This window comes from Mya arenaria, chromosome 11, assembly GCF_026914265.1.
Source record: "Mya arenaria isolate MELC-2E11 chromosome 11, ASM2691426v1".
Taxonomy (NCBI): Eukaryota; Metazoa; Mollusca; class Bivalvia; order Myida; family Myidae; genus Mya; species Mya arenaria.
The window spans coordinates 18,554,761-18,562,827 of record NC_069132.1 but is presented as its reverse complement, the minus strand read 5'-3'; the positions used below and the strand labels follow the sequence as shown (position 1 = coordinate 18,562,827).

General features: G+C 34.1%; 1 pseudogene; it reads right to left on the bottom strand.

The window, feature by feature from the left end:
- Positions 1-2,281: 2,281 nt before the first annotated feature.
- The window catches only part of LOC128208382 (histone-lysine N-methyltransferase SETMAR-like), a 29,099-nt pseudogene continuing 23,313 nt past the window's right edge, over positions 2,282-8,067 (bottom strand).

The following is an 8,067-nucleotide window of genomic DNA, read 5'->3' as shown; positions in this document are numbered from 1 at the left end:
AAGGAAAACCGTTCAATGAGAGCTTGCTTTTCATTCATTTCCGAAAGAGAGCATGAAATAATAAGTAATGGCAACTAGTCTAGAATTTTCAACACCGATTATTCAGAGATCCTTCAGAAGATTAGTTTATCAATCAATAATCTTATGTTATATTTTACTGAAATATGACATGATATCTTGTTTGTTTGCAATAACTAAGCTTTGAAAACAAATAAAAACATAACGTTTTCCTGTCATATATTCAAATCTAAAAAGAGCTGGAAAAAGCTTGCTCATAAAAAATGGTAAGTGAATGCTGTTTGCACATTCTGGTCAGTATTGTTAACCCAAAATGCATGTTAATGCGGGGTTTTAAATTGCAATACAGTTCTAAATTACTCTAGAAAATAGTTTATCCAAAACGTTGAAATTTCTGCCCATTTCAACATTTATCATTTTACAAATTGTTTTTGAAATGTCAAAGTTTAGTTCAGTTTCCAGTCAATTGCATTTTATTATCATTGTTACAGAGAGTTATCGTTAGCAATGTTGTATAAATTTAGATCTGTTCTTCTTGGGACTTTTTTTAGAAATACTTAAGTGAAAAACTACAGAAACAAGCTCAGTAGCAAAAAGTTTAAACATAAACCCGGTTTAATGGCACTGGGTAAACGCCAAAAACATAGAACACAAAAACAAAAAATAACAAACAAGAAACAAGGAAGAACAGCACAAAACTCCACGAAAAGCACAATACATACATACTATATAAAAAAAGCTAGGTATGTTTATCAAGGATTGTTAGGTACCGCCTTGGAACGGTCAGTAAAATATAAATTTACTTGGGGTTTAAACCATTTTACGTGCACAAACCTCACTGTTATCCCAACAATCCGAAATAATAAAAAAAACGTAAATGGTAATTCTTATCAAAGAATGCATTAACTTGGGGAAACAAATGCGAGAAGTATAGTGCCAACATCGATATAGCTCGTTTTCTTTATTGTTAGAATGCGGGAAACATACGTTATTGGCTAAAAATATAAGTAAGTGTCAGACAGACAGTAAATGATCTTCAACACGAAATGCTATGGGCAGAAGGAAAATTGAATTGCAGTTTTCAGATGAAATAAATTCGAATAATCAAAACTGCCGGTACAAAGTCGGCGAAGTGATGTCGGTCTAATACAAGATATAACAAAATAAATAAATATAACGGTAGCAATGGCAAGTTCAACAATATTAACGCCCCTTGTCTGAACATCTATCTTGATTCTGACAATGACTTACTAAATGAGATATAAGCGTTTGAATGTTTGTAATCTACAGTACAAGATGAACACTTGTTTGACAACAATAAGTTTATTTGTATTTTGTCTTGTGATGTTGTGTGTGTACCATTGAGTGTCTGCTAGGCTTTCGTGCTTTACATCCTAATGGTTGAATGTTTACCTTCTGCAGTACTGGGCCCGTGTTCCTATTGTAATAAAGTCAATATCCAAACACAGAACGACAAACATAATATGCTTACAAATCGATGAAATGAATATCAGCTTTGACATGATCAGCAAAAAAGAGAAATTTACTGTCAGAAAAAATTAATCTTAAATGATCTTTAAAGGATCAACCATCATCTAGAAAGCATTGATTAACTTTCACGTACCACGTTCTGCTGAAACAACCAGACAGTGTACATATTTGATTAGCATCAAATGTACCTCATAGCACTAAATCAAACAAAACTTCGTCTTGCTATTGCCAAACGTTTAATATCACTTAAAACAGTAGATATTCAGCAGACTGTGAAATGCAAGTAAATGGCGAACGGGTGATGTTATTTGTTGGCACGCAATGGCGAGCCATCTCGGTTTTCATTTGCTTTACATGCTTGGGGAATATTTTCACTCTCTCACGTGGCTTCATTTGTGTTTCGAACTGTGAACAATTGAACAAAAGAATCATTATCAATACACATTGGGGAAACCGCCTTGGTCTATGATCCAAGATCTAGTCCATCTTAAGCAATTCGTATGAAGAAAATGTTTTGTCATAGACATACAACAGAAACAACTATTTCAATCATAGGTTGATAATTATAAGAGGGCTGTATGATAAGTTCGCGGACTACGTTTATTGAAGGTAAAAACAACTGAAAATCATTAAGAAAATAAAATACAGAAAACAAATTAATGTTACATCAAATGGTTAACAAATAACACTGGGATTAATACAGTACATAAACGACACACGAGCACGACGTCGGAAAAAAACATCTTGACGTCAAAAAGAATATAATGGTGTTTTACTTTTCTACATAGTCACCATTTAGTTGCACGGATTTTCTGTGGCGTGAGATCCATTTGTCATATGTTTCCATGTACCAGTCAGTCCAAAAATGACCAAACAATTCCCTGCGCTTCAATTTTAAGTTCGTTGACATCGTCAAAGCGCTGTCCCCTCAGTTGCCGTTTAATATCTGGGAATACCCGGAAATCCATCGGGGCAAGGTCAGGACTGTAAGGGGGATGCACCAAGGTCTCAAACTCCAGCAGACTGATTTCCAGCAGGGTTGAGTTAGCCTTGTGGACGGGGGCGTTGTCCTGGTGTAGGATGATGCGTGATAGGTCCAACCCTTGCCGCTTCTTGCGTAGCGCCTGCACGAGATCACCTGTTAATAACGAATATTATGATTATATCGTAAATATTAATGATCATCATTATCATTATAATTATAATTATTATTATTATTATTATTATTATTATTATTATTATTATTATTATTATTATTATTATATTATTATTATTATTATTATTATTATTATTATTATTATTATTATTATTATTATTTTTATTATTATTATTATTAAAAGTTGCGAGAGTATTGACCTTAGAGTAATAAGCCGCATTTACGGTCTGCCCGTCTGGTAAGATGTTGTAGTATCATGCCGCGCCGGTCCATGAAAAATACAAACATGTTATTCCCTCCAGATCGTGAGACACGTGCCTTCTTGGGTTGAGGTTTATCTGTAGTTTTCCAGATAGAAGACTGGAACTTTGATTCTGGATCGTAGTGCAATGGCCATGTTTCATCTGTCGTAACGATCCTGTCCAGGAATTGCTCTCCTTCTCTACGGTAGCGTCGGAGAAATTCCCGTGATGCTTCCATTCGTCTCCTCTTGTCATCATTAGACAGCAGACGGGGGACCAATCGCGCATTTACTTTACTCATACCAAGATCTATCCGTATTATTCTGTGTACAGTATTTAATGATGCCCCGACCTCATTTGAAAGTTCTCGTACGGTAACACGACGGTCACAATCCAGCATTTTAACAATTCTCTCCTTAGCGCCATCGTAGACAATGTGTGGTCGTCCCGTTCGTTCATCGTCCTCCAATGTTTCGCGTCCATCCCTGAACCTTTCGTGCCACTTGAACACTAATGTACGGCAACATTTTTGTTTCTGACCTTCTTGAAGCTTTTTAAATGTTTGCGTTGGTGTTAATCCCAGGTTGACACAAAACTTTGTTTGCTCGCACTTCCACGTCGGCTGTTTGACTTTTTGTCATTTCTTTTTTGCAGCTTACGACACTGTTTTTGCTATAATTTATATTATAAACAAAATACAACAATAAAACTCAACGGAAATAACGTAATGACGTCGTACGTGGGCGTGCTATTTTGGCGCAATTCTACTTATACTTATACGGTATACATATAACATTTAATACTGATATACCTTTTTTAAAAATCGACATGTCCAGGTGTTGATTCCATGGCTGCAATAGAAGCCACGTGTTTGCTTATAAACGACGCTTTATCCGGATTGTTTTTTATAATATTACTTGGGACATTTATATTTGTAATGTGTAGCGTTTTCATAACTATACAATTGAAATTAAAAATATGGTACCACGTGTCCGCGAACTTTTCATACAGCCCTTGTATATCAGGAACCTGCACTAATATCCTGTTATGTTTACTTAAATTAAAATTGTTCAACGGTGCCATTGAACAATTTTTTGTTAAAATGTAATTGTCAGCTACAAATTGAATATGTCACTGGTCAACTTGACAACGTTGTCAATGTCAATTACACTTTTAAGTAGTATTTCATTGGCTGCAGAATATTTTTCCGATTCCACGTCCACTATGTTGAAACTATCTCTGATCCTTGATAACAAAAAACACTGACCATGCAGTCCGGGGGTTCGTTGCGTTCCAATGATTTGGCAATTAAAGTTGTAGATAGGCTTTATTGTTATTGTTCCATTGGGTTTCAAATATCCTGTACCTAAAGGTCAGATGGGTATGACGTGATGATTACTTTCTGTAACCTTGAACATCCGGCGATTGTATTTGAAATGTTTTTTGTTTGACCGGGCTAAAGCTACTTATGTGGGGAGAATGTCCCCAGCTTGGACCGGTACTCAGCCGGCAGTGTCGACTGTGATTAGTAAATTGTTTTAAACCCATATCTTAGCTGCATGATGCTATTTCGCAATTCAGTTGAATACATTTCGAACGGCGTTTGCTCTTTTCTCACAAAAGCTGATTATTGTGCATGCCTGTCAGTCAATAGGGCATTTAAAGTCCTACCTGTCCAACTAGGCAGTTCAGTATTTCGTTACTAGACAACGTGTTTGTTTTCGATCGAGCATTATTTCGACTGATTAATTAATCTTGACACAATCTCTGGGACATCTTTTTATGTTGATTTAAATCATGAGAATATTTCTAAAAGCTAAGGTTTTGGCTTCATAACGGTCAACTATTTCTTTCATAGTATCCACTTTAAAGGATCAGAATGTATCGATTAAAACACAAATATGCAAGTACATACAGACATAATACAAACTACGACACGACGTGCGCCGCAAGATACATATCAGTGTTTTTAATACCACATAATGTCTAAGACAAAGGGGCCGTGAAAGTAGTCCGCATGAGGTAAATTAAGAGCATGGTAGAAGATAGCGCCGGAGTTTCCTGTTGTCTAACTGAAATTGGAAGCTGTTCAACATTATATATTGCGGCATTAATTTTAACAAAATTTATTTAATGTATGTAGGTTTCTTATTAAGTCTTAGACAAAAATATACAGAGATTTTGTCTAGTTTTATTTCAGTTGCCTTTATACAAAGGAAAATAAGATAAGACAAAAATCGTTGGAAATTACGTCGATCAACAAACCTTCGCACATCTTAAGGTGAACTAGGACTCATATATCAATGCGTTATTTAAATAACGGACAGAACTCCTAGCAAAGAAAGAAGATAAATGGTGTAATAAATAAAGACAGCTGACTTAAAACGGTCTTCAATGGCAGAAATAAAAAAAAAACTAATTCCAGAGAAAACCACGATGAGACATCGCTCGATCTAGTTACTCATGCTAATATTTGAATACAGGCAATCATTCCTTATTTCTTATTGACCATTGTTTATAAACAATGGAAACTCTGGTAAGGTCACAAATCTAGTGATTGTATTGTCAAATAAGGCCGTCGATATCTTTGTTTTCTTCCTATACATATTTAACCGAATAAACGACAACGACATAGACTCAGCTGATTCACAGGACCTAAAAGAGGGAAGAAAAATATGATGGATGGCATTACGATAATGTTCATGAGCTCATTTGTCATGCTTTTATTAAGAATATTACGCAAGTATTGAATTGTTTTATTTTTGCCAGTTTGTTGTTTATAAGGTAAACATTTAATGTCTGTGTACATTCCTAAAAAGTGAACATTTCATTTCTTAGGGTTATAGTTCAGGTCTACATGAAGTATGAATTATTGATTAATATGGACACAATATGTAAAGCGCACCCGGACCATTTACGTCCGGAGTTTATGATATTGTTATAATAGTTTTTTTTCTGTTTTATATCCATTTTAAGTAGAACATTTGCTACTATATCAATTCGAATCGTAAAGATCACAGCTATATCACGTTGCTATATTTGGACATTTAAAAGCGTGTAAACAAGTACAAAATGTAATAGTTTGCTTCAAGTTTAGTCTTTATATTTAAAACAAGAACGACAAAAGGCTCCTTTAATCAAATTGAACAACAAAGACACGCTCAGTAGGAACATAAGTTACAAGATACATTCTTCAAAATCCACTTAAACTATAGTTGAATTGTTTGTTGATTGATTGATTGATTGATTGAATAATTGATTGGATTGTGCGTGTAATTGATTAATTGATAAATTTATTGATAGGTTGATTAATTGGTTTATTGATTGGTTTATTGATTGATTGATTGATTGATTGATTGATTGATTGATTGATTGATTGATTGATTGATTGATTAATTGATTGAATTATAACGTCAGTCATTAAATTATGGATGTCTAAATAAGTTCAACAAACTTTTTTAATATTTGTGTGGACTAAAACCATGAACTATGTAGTTTGGGAATCAAACTAATTGAAGTATGTATAACCTAGGATGGCCATAAAGTCTCGATCTGATGTTTACGCTTATTTACTTTAGATCAATTACTAGAAGAAGACTGAGAGCTGAAATTATCACTTTCGAGTCCGTTTCCTGGTAGAAACCAGTACCGGTGTACTTTTCAGAGAAGGTACCCCACGTTGAGATCGATCCCACCACATCTTGGGTAAGAGGCGTGCATAAATACAAATACACCACTCTCACCCTGCTGAAATCTGCTACCATGCCATGTTCCTCTCAAGTTCATAGTATGAAAAAACTGTCAGGGTTTGATTGAACGTTTAAATTTCAAGCAATGGTCGAATTCAAGTGTCTAGGAATAAACTACAGTAAATTTAGACATTTGTTTTAATCCTATATAAAGGGAAAAGGTGATTTTTAAATTAAAGGATTGAAAATGTTTCAGATTGTTGTTCCTGATTGATGGATATCTGTGATTTAATTACGTGGATTAGGCATTGGAATTCCGAAACAGCGTTCGCTGCCATGTCACTGTATATCAGTAATCTTGCCCATCCATCTGTCTTATATTGCCAACAAAATTCTTCATCTACATAAATTCGGATTTGTACTAAAGGGGAATACTCTTCAGATTTTTTTTATCATGAATTTACCCTTTTTAAGAGGTTTTTACAAGTGCAGCATATTTTATTTCTTCTTTTAAGCCGGCAATGTTATTTTTGTTATAAAAACAGAATACATTTATAAACCATACATGTTTTTATGTTAAAAACAATAAAATAGAATTAACATATACTGGTCTATTTTATTTCATTATAATACATATTCACTAACCACGTTATAATACTGTATTGGCACAAAATGGGCTGGATTACAATGTGTCTCTTTTTGAGTATGAGGACTCGTTTTGTTAACATAAAGCTATACATGGTAGTTGCTGTTTGCCCAACTCAGCAACGTTTTAAGTATAGCAATGGACATAGTTATTAATGTGTCAAAGACCTATGGCAGCTTTGAAGTTACGCAATCTTCTATCATTTCGCGTTGTGATCGTCTTAAATGAATATACAATTTCTGCAACATCATTCTAAAATTTCTTCCGTGTTCGATTGCTACAGTGTTTGTAACATAGATATTCAGAGTGATTTTGATATTAACCGTTCCTTCTCTAACGTCCAACGAAGGATTTATATTTAGGTAATGTTTAACTGATAATAATTCATTTTGATATGCTGCTTGAACCTTGAAATGTCTTATGAGTCATTCAGGATATCACGATGCTTACTGCATATTTATTTCCGTTTGTATGCATAACATACACATGTACGCATAAATTGTTTTTAAAGTGCTTTAATATATCTATCGAACACATTTACATGTCCGCCTATCAACTGCACAAAATGATATCATTCGTATTGTTTGTACTTCAGTAATGATGTAGTGAACTATCTAGATCATCATAATCGTTGAAAGCGATTTGAATAAACTTTATGCTGTAAGAAAAAAAATACCCGTTTTTACCACAAAATCACATCAATAATTGAAAACCCTTAAATTTATACCCTTTGTCAGAGATATTATAGCATGCTTAAGCTGGAATGTGGATCCATTATACTACGGGATAATTTCAATAAATCTTAAAAGGATATTTGTATTGATT